Source organism: Anabrus simplex, chromosome 4 (genome assembly GCF_040414725.1).
Source record: "Anabrus simplex isolate iqAnaSimp1 chromosome 4, ASM4041472v1, whole genome shotgun sequence".
Classification (NCBI taxonomy): Eukaryota; Metazoa; Arthropoda; class Insecta; order Orthoptera; family Tettigoniidae; genus Anabrus; species Anabrus simplex.
In genome coordinates, this window is record NC_090268.1 from 228412423 (window position 1) to 228424251 (window position 11829).

General features: G+C 42.9%; 1 protein-coding gene across 2 annotated transcripts in view; it reads right to left on the bottom strand.

Annotated features, from left to right (window-relative positions):
* LOC136871800 (aromatic-L-amino-acid decarboxylase) overlaps positions 1-11304 on the bottom strand; it is a 151265-nt gene extending 139961 nt beyond the window's left edge. For both annotated transcript variants that reach the window (XM_067145399.2, XM_067145402.2), the window contains exon 1: positions 11162-11304. The gene's annotated coding sequence lies outside the window, so the exon portion shown is untranslated. The remainder of the gene's footprint in view (positions 1-11161) is intronic.
* Between the last annotated feature and the right edge of the window lie 525 nt (positions 11305-11829).

The following is an 11829-nucleotide window of genomic DNA, read 5'->3' on the forward strand; positions in this document are numbered from 1 at the left end:
ATTCCAGGCCCTTGTGGCAGATCCGGGAATGGAACCGGGCGGGGAAGCTTCTATGACGGCGGCATTCTTCAAGGCCACAGGTGAGCTTGTTTGTACACAAAAGTTACCCAGCGTGTTTACTACGCGGTAGGGACCCTGTAGCTGTAAGCTTACTTCAGGGAAATTACCCACCGTGGGCAATCCTGACTATGGTTTCTCGCGGATTCCTTATTTTCACGGCAAGCAAATGTCAAGGCTATACCTTAATTAAGGCCATGGGCGCTACTTTCACCTCGCCCTTCCGAATCCCACCATCACCGTCACCGATATGTTAGTGCGACGTTAAACAACAAACGAACTAATAATCAGTGGCGACTCCTGTTTTTTAATATGCAGGACGAAGCTGTGGAGAAAGCGAATTAGTTGCTAGGCCTATAACATAGTTCATTTATATTTCTATACCTACTTAACCATAGTATTTCCAAAATATAAAACTGCGTTTTACGGTTTTGCGACCTGTTTTACGAGATTAAGCAATACTGATGTAAGTCACCATTTATATATTATCACCCTGTAGAATAACATCCACGGTGTCCCTTCCCTGTCGTAAGAGGCGACTAAAAGGGGTCCCAGGCGCTTTTAACATGGGAGCGTGGGTTGGCTACCATGATGCCCTGGCATTGTTTCCTCTTACTTGTGCCAGGCTCTTCACTTTCATCTATCCTGTTCGATCCCTCTTCGTCAACTCTTGTTCTTTTCCGACGGTGTGGGACCTCTTCCGTTTAGTGTTAGTCAGGTGACATGGGAGAGCAGTGATAGATGCTACCTAGGTTATATGTCGTAACCCTGGTGACTTCAGAGTCCTGAGAGGATGGCTGCCTAGTCGTACGTCCTCTTAAAGCAGTAATCACCACCACCACTGGACTAGGGGAGCATGGATTGGCGACGAGTATCATAGCTTTTTCTGGCATTACGTATGCGATGCTTGTCATGTCTGTTTTCGATCCGACCCCCTTTTTCTTCTAATTCCAACAGTATCAGGTTACGGAGCTCATGGAGTCTCATTTTAGTAATAATAATAATAATAATAATAATAATAATAATAATAATAATAATAATAATAATAATAATAATAATTGCTTTACGTCCCACTAACTACTTTTACGGTTTCCGGAGACGCCGAGGCGCCGGCATTTAGTCCTGCAGGGGTTCTTTAACGTACCAGTAAATCTACCGACATGAGGCTGACGTACTTGACCACCTTCAAATACCACCGGACTGAGCCAGGATCCAACCTGCCAAGTTAGGGTCAGAAGGCCAGAATGGGTGTTTTCATGGCGTTGGTTACTGTAGTCACGTCCTAGTTCGTGAACCATGCGCAACGGCTGAGTGGCCTAGTAAGTGGTCCTGGGAGTCGGGATACCAGTTGCTAGGGAATGAGAGTGGGCATCTCGGACATATTCTGAGTCATGGCTCTCCTTGTGCTCAGACGGCTAGGACTATACATTCCCTAACCCTGTAGAGAAGAGATCCTCACTTCGACTATCTGTAAATAGGATAGCATCCTGCTACATTAATCTACAGAGCTCAGAACATTTTAAGCAAGCCTCGGACCTATGGGAGTAACGGAGTCCCACTCCCATTTGACTGGCGAGAGACTTCTTGGTAACAACTTGGTGAACGAAATGGAATTCGATGGGGATCTATCAATATTAATGGGGCTTATAGAAGAAAGAAAGTACAACTGGCTGAGTCAGCAAAGAGGATGCTTTTGGATGTGGTGGTAAAAATGGAAAGGCAGAGTGTGGAGTAGAGCTTTTCAGTACTATTGCACGCAACATAGTTTCTGTTAGGCACGTAAATGAGCGAATGATGTGGCAGTTGGAGGAATTACGACGAGAACTGTCTCAGTGTATTCACCTTGTGATGGTGCAGATGAGTCACTCAGCCCGGCGAGTCTCATTTCGTGATCCTTCCCTTCCTTCACCGACATCTCTATTCTTCGAATGGTCGGACCCTTTCATTTTCCATTTCTCATTAGTATTAAGATAGGATGGTTTCCTATTTGTAACTCACCTTAAAACAATGATCCCCACCATCGCTTCTCTTCCCATTTTTTTGGTAAATGCAGTCAATTTTCAAATGCTTGTTCCAGGCTAGAGAAAAATATAGTTTTCATTTTCTGGATGGCCGTCTTATTTAAGGTTAGTGTGGAAGTATGCAAACTGCTTTGGTATCGGTAGTTCTAAGTAAGTTATATTCAGTAGCGGCGATTGCGAATTAAAAGTGCGGGGGGAAAATACAGGCAACAAACAGTACCGGGTTTGTGGGATAAAGCGGAAGACGACCGTGGGGGGGGGGGGGGGTTAATATACATCTTTTCAAGCTGCAAAACGGTAAGTTTGTTAATGCTCTCCGAGCGAATTTTGACAGAGGTAAGAACTGATAGTTTACCAACTTAAGTGAGGTAATAATATTTTTTTTGAGATATTGATTCAATACTATACAATAAAACATTTTTTCTGCTAGCTGCTTTACGTCGCACCGACACAGATAGGTCTTATGGCGACGACGGAATAGGAAAGGGCTAGGAGTGGGAAGGAAGTTGCCATGGCCTTAATTAAGTTACAGCCTCAAAATTTGCCTGGTGTGAAAATCGGAAACCACAGAAAACCATCTTCAGGGCTGCTGACAGTGGGGTTCGAACCCACTATCTCCCGGGCGCAAGCTCACAGCTGCACGCCCCTAACCACACGGCTAACTCGCCCGATACAATAAAACTTTCATCAAAGAAACAATATTACACATGTATTACAATTAAAAGAAATATGGCGTGATTATACAATTAAAATCATTTAACATTTGACTACACACTAAGAAACTAACAGACAATAAAGAGACTGCCAGACCGACGAATGCGCGCGGCAAGCGGGTGAATCATACCTCAGAGTCCCTTGGCAAACATATACCCAGCGCTATACAAATCCCTTAGCTGGGGCGAAAGACATTTTGTGGGTATTTCCGCTAAAAAAAAATAAAGGAAAGAATTAGCTGATAAGACAGCAGGGCTTGTACAAATTGCTGTTTTTCTTAATAATTCCTGTAGTTCCTAATTTTAGCCGGCTAAAATGGAGTAATAATGTAATATTTTCTCCACAAAGTGGGGGGCGACATTCCCCCCTCCCCACACTCTCCCTAATTGCCGCTAATGAGTGCCACTGAATGATGTGGTTGTTGGGGGTAGTTGGGCAAGGAAAGCAATAGTGAACACTCACTCACTCTTTATGTTCTCTACTGTACTGTACCTCTTTACACAGCTGCAGTGAGTTTTGCAAGATAGGACTTACAAATAGCAATAAATTGGACGCATGATTAGCCTACATGCTAACTTTCCATCTCGATCGTAAGGTGTCGGGAAAGTAATCCGTCCTCAAACCCGCAGCTCAAATGTATCAGAGCGACTCCATCGATTGAGATAAACAGAAAAATGGCCAGCACGCTGCTACACTGACCAGTGGGAGGCAAACAGCTAGCTGCAGTACAATAGAAAAGTGGTCCGGAGAGGGGAGCTATTCGCTTACAATGATCAGAGTCAATGTGACGTCCTTCCTTCTGTACCACTTCCTCAGTGGTACTGAAGAACAACGCCTGGTGTTGATGGACGACCACTTTCACAGTTGTCCCACAATCTACTAAACCTCGCCACTATTTCAGCACGTGTTGAAAGGACATCACTTCTGCCGGGCCGAGTGACTCACATGGTTGAGGCGCTGGCCTTGGTAGGTTCGATCCTAGCTCAGACCGGTGGTATTTGAAGGTGCTCAAATACGCTAGTCTCGTGTCAGTAGATTTACTGATACAGTAAAGAATTCCTGCGCGACAGAATTCCGAAAACCGTCAAAAGTAGTTGGTGGGACGTGAAAACAATACCATCATTCTTATTCTCATTATTAATACCTCGATACCTTAATACCTCAAAGTAGTGTAAAAACAGTTATGCTATGAGCATGTGAAGTCACCAATTCCAGATCTTTGTTTACACCGGATCTTGGAGGTAAGATGGCCTGAATTTATACCTAACGAAAAGATGTAGGAAATAATAAATCAACCACCTATGGAAGAACCAACCCTTGTCTCATACCTGCAAGTTCCGGGTTCGATTTCAGACCAGAATAGGAATTTTAATTCTGGACTGAGTCCCGGAAATAGGTTCAGTGAGGCTTGTGAGATCAACTGGAGACCTGTTTGATATGAGAGATAGCGAACCCAGTCGCGAAAACTAAACAATACGGCTGAGTATGTCGTCACGCTGACCACTTGACACTCCAGCATCTGCAGGCCATCTGGCTGGGCAGCAATCGTTTTGACTGGCCAAGGTTAATGGACTGAAGCGCCACTAATTTGTACTAACAAACAGAAGAAATGGAGTTGGACTGGACATAGAGTACGGTATAGCCTACCGCAGAAAGCACATGTGGAAAAGGTGACTCTAGACCGCAATCCTCGAGGGGATCGGAGAAGAGGATGGCCAACGAAAATTGAAGATGTACCACCATTGAGGAAGAATCGTGGGCAGAAGAGAGGAATATTTCCAAGAACCGGGAAAGATGGAGGTCATTCTCGGAGACTCTATGCTTCGTACTGAGTGGCTCAGACGGTTGAGGCGCTGGCCTTCTGACCCCAACTACACAGGTTCGATCCTGGCTCAGTTCGGCGGTATTTGAAGGTGCTCAAATACTTCAGCCTCGTGTCTGTAGATTTACTGACACGTGAAAGAACTCCTGCGGGACTAAATTCTGGCACCTCGGTGTCTCCGAAAACCGTTAAAAGTAGTTAGTGGGACGTAAAGCAAACATTATTATTATAGAGATAGAAAGAAGTAATTAAGCCAAATAAGTGACCTCTCCTGTTTCAATGTTGATGCCTTACGATTCCGACAATACGAGGACTGGGAAATTTGGGAGTTGATTTTATCACTTTTCTTTGGCCGATATATCTAATCTCTTCCATTTTCCTCTCTGATTAGTGCTATATAGAGGATGGTCGTTTAGTTGTACTTTCTCTTAAAACAATAATCACTACCAGCAGCTGTCGCTCATAGAGTCGGTTGGTGCAAGTATTTCAGTGGGCTTGGCACACTGATATGTAATAAATAACAACTTCTTGATCGGTGACGGATTCAACGGCAAACTACATCACTCCTAATTTTCCTTGTAAGCCTCTTCAGTGACGTCCAGGCCATACATGACAGCTGAGGACCCAATCAGCCTTCGGGCTGAGTTCTCAACATTTACAACATGGAGATGGACAATTTCTCAAACGAAAAGGACGAAAGTAATATTTCATACACAGAAATGGAAGCAATTCTGTGATGATCAGATTTGTCTCGTCCTACGAGGGTAAATTATTAAAGACATTTGAAAGTGTTGCATAGAAACGTTACATAAACACACGCGTCTTGTTTTCATTACAGTTTCCCTGCGGTGTGAGGGACTGTCACTGGTTTCTGATTAAGGTGGCCACAGTTCACATCATAGCCAATGGATGTAGTTTTTCTGAAGCGAAAAGTCGCGTCCCTTTGGTGCGGAATTCGCGTTAAACTGAAGGTCGCTTGGCTGTGATCATGATATCAACATTCATATAAAACTACAAACTTGCTTTTTACTATTGTAATTCCCCAACATTCAGTACTAGGTTACCGCACAGTACTTAAAAGATCAAGGGCTGCCTGGCCGAGGCGGTCAAGGCCTGCTAGGTTCGTACGGAAGGACGTGGGTTCGAATCCCCTTCCAGAAGTCGTAAGATTTAAGAAATGAGATTTCCACTTTCGGAGGTGCACATGGCCCTGAGGTTCACTCAGCCTACACCAAAAATGAGTATCAGGTTAATTCATGGGCGTAGAGCTAACCACTTTACCCCATCAAGTGCCGAGGTTACGGATAGTGGAAGCCTTTACCTTCCACCCCTCCAAGCGTCTTCATGGCCTGTACGGAGAGGACTTTGCTTCTTTGCTTTTACTTAAAAGATCGCTTTTATTTTCATATGTTAAGCACACGAGCAGTGGAATCCGAATGTCCAAGGTGTGTGGATCGAATTTCCCGGAGTCTTAGTTGGCGGGTTCGATCTTAGCTCAGTCGGATGATATTTGTAGGTGCTCAAGTGAGATCATACGGAAAAGACGAAAGACACACCTCATACAAGAAGGTAGAAGCAATTCTATTAATTCGCCCTCCGGTAGATTTAACGTTACGTGAAAGAGCTCCTGCAGGAAAAATCTGGCATTTTGGTCTATCCGAAAACCATAAAACTAAAACCAATAACATTGCTATTTTATATTCGTAAACTTTACGACAGCGCTAAAAGACGGCAGTAGTTTCAGTTCAATTTTTGTACGTCTGTTTTTTGTTCTATCACAATTACTCTTTCAGGAATAGTGCACTAGACTGTATACCATTAATTAATTAGTATAAAGTGGCGTAGCAAATTTAAGGGGACCAAAACAGAAAATGTCAATTTTTCCGTTAATATTCAGTTGTAACGAAAGAAAGTTGTGCGGATGTAATTCGCGAATATTTGTGTGTCATTTTTATCTTCACCGTACGGGAAACAATAACGGAGATGTCTGCGATTATGATTTTCACAACATTCCAAATATCACCAGAAATATTAGTTTTATTTAAACAGGGCATTTGACAAAAATTATATAAATTACAATTTCCAGTCTTTTACAGTATATGGGATACATTTTTGACACGGGAATATACAGTGATCGCCAAACAAGAGTCAACGGCACACTCAAGGGACGAGCAAGGAGCTACCTGGTAGGAGACAAGAGCTCCTTTGTCCCATCCTCTGTCCTGTAAGGCTCGGTCATTAGCAGAGCTCTGTACTTATGCTAGTGAGACACGTGATTTATTTGACGTGACCAAGGATCGTGATTATGAAGTTCACAGTAAAAATTACCCATAATAATGGTTAAATAAGCCTACACCATTGAGCAACGAGCTTTTATTGTTGAATCATATCTTTGAAATAAATAAATCGTATGTGTGCGGAAATATTACAAACTATTTCCGGAAAGTTCGCCATTTAAACCATACACCCGTACTTTGCCAGGAATGTGCCGCGCAACTGTCACCTTTATTTTTAGGGAAATTTGAAAGAAAAAATCTATCGCTGAAGCCCAGGAAAACAAAATTAGGAGAGCGATGAGCAGGGCGCTGATTTTGATGATTTTAACTGGTGCATCATACACGTTACTAACTTATATATACAATCTGATGAACCCCCCCCCCCCCACTCCTCTCCCGATTACAGAAAAGTCTATTTATTAAGTAATTTTTCGTCATTTTCTTGCCATGTTTGGTAACTCTGTTAAATTTTGCCGCATTATTTTGTCATTTTCAGCAATTCGTAAGATTAAATTCTTGTTTTTAAGTCATTTTTCTTCGTTTTGCGTAATTATTTAGGAAATTTTATGCACATACGTTGGGTAAAAAATATCTGAAGAACATCCGAGCTTTCATTGAACAAGAATTCTCAGTTCGAAAACCGTGAAGCTGGGCTGCGTGGCTCAGAAGGTTGAGGCGCTGTCTTTCTGACACCAGCTTGGCAGGTTCGATCCTGGCTCAGTCCGATGGTATTTGAAGGTGCTCAAATGCGTCAGCCTCGTGTCGCTAGATTTACTGGCATGTAAGAGAACTCCTGCGGGACGAAATTCCGGCACCTCGGAGTCTCCGAAAACCGTAAAAGTAGTTAGTGGGACGTAAAGCAAATAACATTATTATTATTACAACCCTTATCCGAACAGTTTGGAAATCTACATCCCATCAGAGCGACGAGACATTGCTTCTAATCTCGATGGGCCTGCGATGAGTGTGGGAGGAATTATCACTATAATGGGTAGAAATTCATATTTAAGTCAGGTTGTTGAACTGACCGAGTACGTGCTGGTTATTTTCGGTTTACACAGTGCGAGTTTTCTACCAAATATCAAGCTTTAGCTTTCCATTGAAGGAAAATATTTTTCACGTGGTCGGATACCTTTCTGAGAAATACGTCAAGTGAAAGGGGCAGCAGATAGAAGATTTACCATTCAGTAACGTGTGGGGTTCCGACAAACACGTGGTATCCAGAACATCAGTGGGTGACATACAGAAGCTCAGTTATTTTGCTTGTAAGAACTGCATTTTTAAAAGGACTGAAATATTATTCTCTCAGGTGTTTCTGTATTTATCATTTGATGGCATTTATTGTATTCTCTCCATTACGAGTTAAAGACAATGTGGATAACGCACGTATTTTTGGGTAAATATATATATTCCTTCCTATATTTCTGTCACTTTTCCCCGTTCTAAGCCATTTTTTGATGATTTTGGGTCATGTTATAGGTCATTTTCGGCATTTGTTAGGACATCAAAATCTGGGCCCTGGTGATGAGTGAATTACGACATGTGTCACGGAATTTCCTTCATAAACGAAGCTGGAAATTACGATAAGACAAGTAAAAGCATTTCTTTCCTGTTTGTTGTAATGACAATGACTGAGCGAGTTGGCCGTGCGGTTCGGGGCACACAGTAGGCTTCCCATTTTCACACGAGGCAAATGCTGGGGCTGTACCTTAATTAAAGCCACGGCCGCTTCCTTTCCACTCCTAGCCCTTTCATATCCCATCGTCGCCGTAAGACCTATCTGTGTCGGTGCGACGTAAAGCAGATTGTAAATAATAATAATAATAATAATAATAATAATAATAATAATAATAATAATAATAATGATGCTAGAACTGGCATACCAACTAAGAACACCTACAATAAAAAGTGCCCCTCCCGTAACACTAAAATGAAACACTACTAGAGAGTCATCCGCCTGAAGCCTTGTACGCTTCAGAGTGTCTTAATATTCAACAGGAAGGGACACACGGACAAGCTCGAAATCCAGGAGAGAGAAAATATTGAGGAAGATATTAGGAACGAATACAAAAGGCGACCTAACCAAGAGCTCTACAAATATTGTGGAAAAAAAAATCACGGACGTAGCCAGGAAGAGACGCCTAGCATTTTATGAATACGTCTGCAGGACGCATCATGCCAGGTCGACCAACCAGCTTCTCATTTACAGGCAAAAGAGGAAGACCAAGTTACCTTATAGGTGGCCCGCCCCTTCCCTTCGGGAAGGGTAATGGAAACTTCCCCCTTGGCCCTTGGAAGACCAACTCACCATGGTTAATGGAAGTAAACAAAGATCTGCAGGAACTGCGGCGAACAGAAAGAGACGTAGAGGACCGAACATCTCTCAGGAGGATGCTTAAACAAATGAGGCTTGAGGACAAACCACCAAGAAGGAAGACAGATACCCTCTGGACATAGGATAGAACAACCAGAGGATGCACAATTACCGGGAAAACATTAAAACCCACCCCAAACGCAATAATTGAATATCGTGGTCCTTAGTCGACCTTTACGAAACAAGAAGATGATGAGGCTGTTTCTAATTCCTTCTTGTTGAAAACAGTGGCTGTCTCCAGAGAGAAGGGCCGATAGGGTTCCGGGGGGAATATAGACCATATGCTCGCTAAGCCGTAAAATCTTGTTTGGTGCTCACTATACCATTTAGGTATGTGATGTTCAGGTCAACAGAGTAGTGTCTAATTAAGTTCTTCTGCTAACTTTGTGATTATGAGGTTTTCAAAACCTGTCAGCGACGGGTATTAGAGCTAGTTTATCCTATGACAACTATTCCGCTGGAAGAACGAGTTTTTGGATGTCTCATGCTACGAAATTTTACCGTGCCAATTATCTCTCATTTCGTGCAATAACATGAAATTTCTTAATATTCCTTTTTGTCAAACTGCTGTTTCTTTTTAAATTAGGAAAGTAAGAATATAATACGTATATACCAAAACAGTTTCTTTTCATGCTCGTGTCCAGTGATATCTGCGCACGAAATAAGATACAGACTACAAGAAATAGCCAGCAGAACACCACAGAAGAATGCACTTTTTAGGGTCATTAACATACAATCAGTAAAGCAGTGTAGGAATGTTATGTCATCCAGCCATGAGGAACAGTACATCACGTAATCTAATACAACCGACCGAGCGAGTTGGCTGCGTGGTATGCGCCGCGTATCTGTGAGCTTGTATTCAGGAGATAACACCATAATCGACAACTTGTAGATACTTTTTCACACCACACAAGCCCTCTCCTGTTCATCGCCGCCGAAAACCTTTCTCAGTGCTACGCTAAAAGATAGTTTCTCCTCATTATTGCGCCCATTGAGATTTCCTCACAAAATTCAGTGTTGGCAGAGCCATAGAAAAATGTAGGCCTTTTTTAAGTGGAGGAGTTAAAAATACAATTGTATCCACCCAATCAGTAATACCGAGATGGGCTGAGTATGCGGTACGCATGAGTGATACAGACACCAAAAAATATATATTTACCAGGAATCCTGATGGATAAAGAGAGCAAAGTAGATCCAGAAACAGGTGGCTAGATGGAGTTAGATCTACGGAAAATGGGATACAGGAATTGGGAAGTACTGGAACAAAATCGGGATAAATAACTGGCGAAAAATAGTAGAAAAGGCCAAGGTTTATCAAGGACTGTAAAGCCCCAAAAAAGGAGAAAAATAATACAATCAATGAAGTGGTGTAGGAGTGTTATGTCACTCCCCCACCCCCCAGCCACAAGGTATACCAAATGAGGTACTAAAACATAGTTTTCCTGGTAAATTAAACCGCGACACTTATACGAAAATTCGGCCAATGTACGATGGGTGAGATGCCAGGACAGTTAAGTATATTTTAAGAGCTGCTCACGGTTCACGGTACCCGCTATTGATTGTTTCGACTTTCGCCATTCAAGAACGTTGATACCGTCCGCCCTCTACTCGACTGAAATACAAGCAAATGCTGGGACGGTGCCTGTCTCGTAGGATATGGTTTCTTCTTTCTCAATATCCCAGTCCAAAATACAGATACACTAGCGCAACACTGCAACGCAACTTATGTCAAAGATGTGAATGTTGAAGCCAATAATGTACACACATTAAACTGTCAAAGAATCCTACTAATTGCGAGCTTCAATCTCAGTGAACTTCCGAGTCAGTGTGAAGGCCATATTTACAGACTAACTGAGAGTCGTCTAGTTTAGAAGTGGCATAACCACCTGTAGCTTACCTGTTGGTTGTTGTCCTTCAGTGGGAATGAAGCTGCGTGTGCCGTACTTGTTTGCACCACGAGAGCTGCTTGCGGAATGGCACTGAGGCAAGCCGGTTCTCGCTTGCTACACTGTCACTGCCACAGGTGTGGTGGGAGGGATAGAGGATATAATCGATCGACTCCCTCTTGTAGCCCGCATGCCTCTGACCATCCAGAATGAACTGGGATGCCCCGCCTGCATTTCTCTTCCCAGATTCTTGTGAGTCATCCCTCCAAGGAAAACCCCTCTTGAGTTCCCGTAATTCTCAGTGGCCACTGATGGTCATTGTCTCAGATTCACCACATCGTTTTCAATACTGACATGTACCGAACCATAGTTGTTGATTGTAGTGGACGTGTTGGTCATTCCATGGCGGTTGCGCAATATATTGACCTTACACTACCAGGGACCATACTCTTGTCTATTAATGAAATCGTCCAACAAAGCCGATGGTAAACAATTTCCTGTGTATTATATAGCCAATGTGTACGATGACCGTATTTCTTGAGCCCGAATTCGGGACAGAGGAATGGTTTCATATTGGAGAGCTGACAACACCACAGTCATGCCCGAACCGTCTGTTGTGATACAGTATAGGTATCCTATGGGACAACATACCGTCACCTTGGCGTCTCCGAAAACCGTA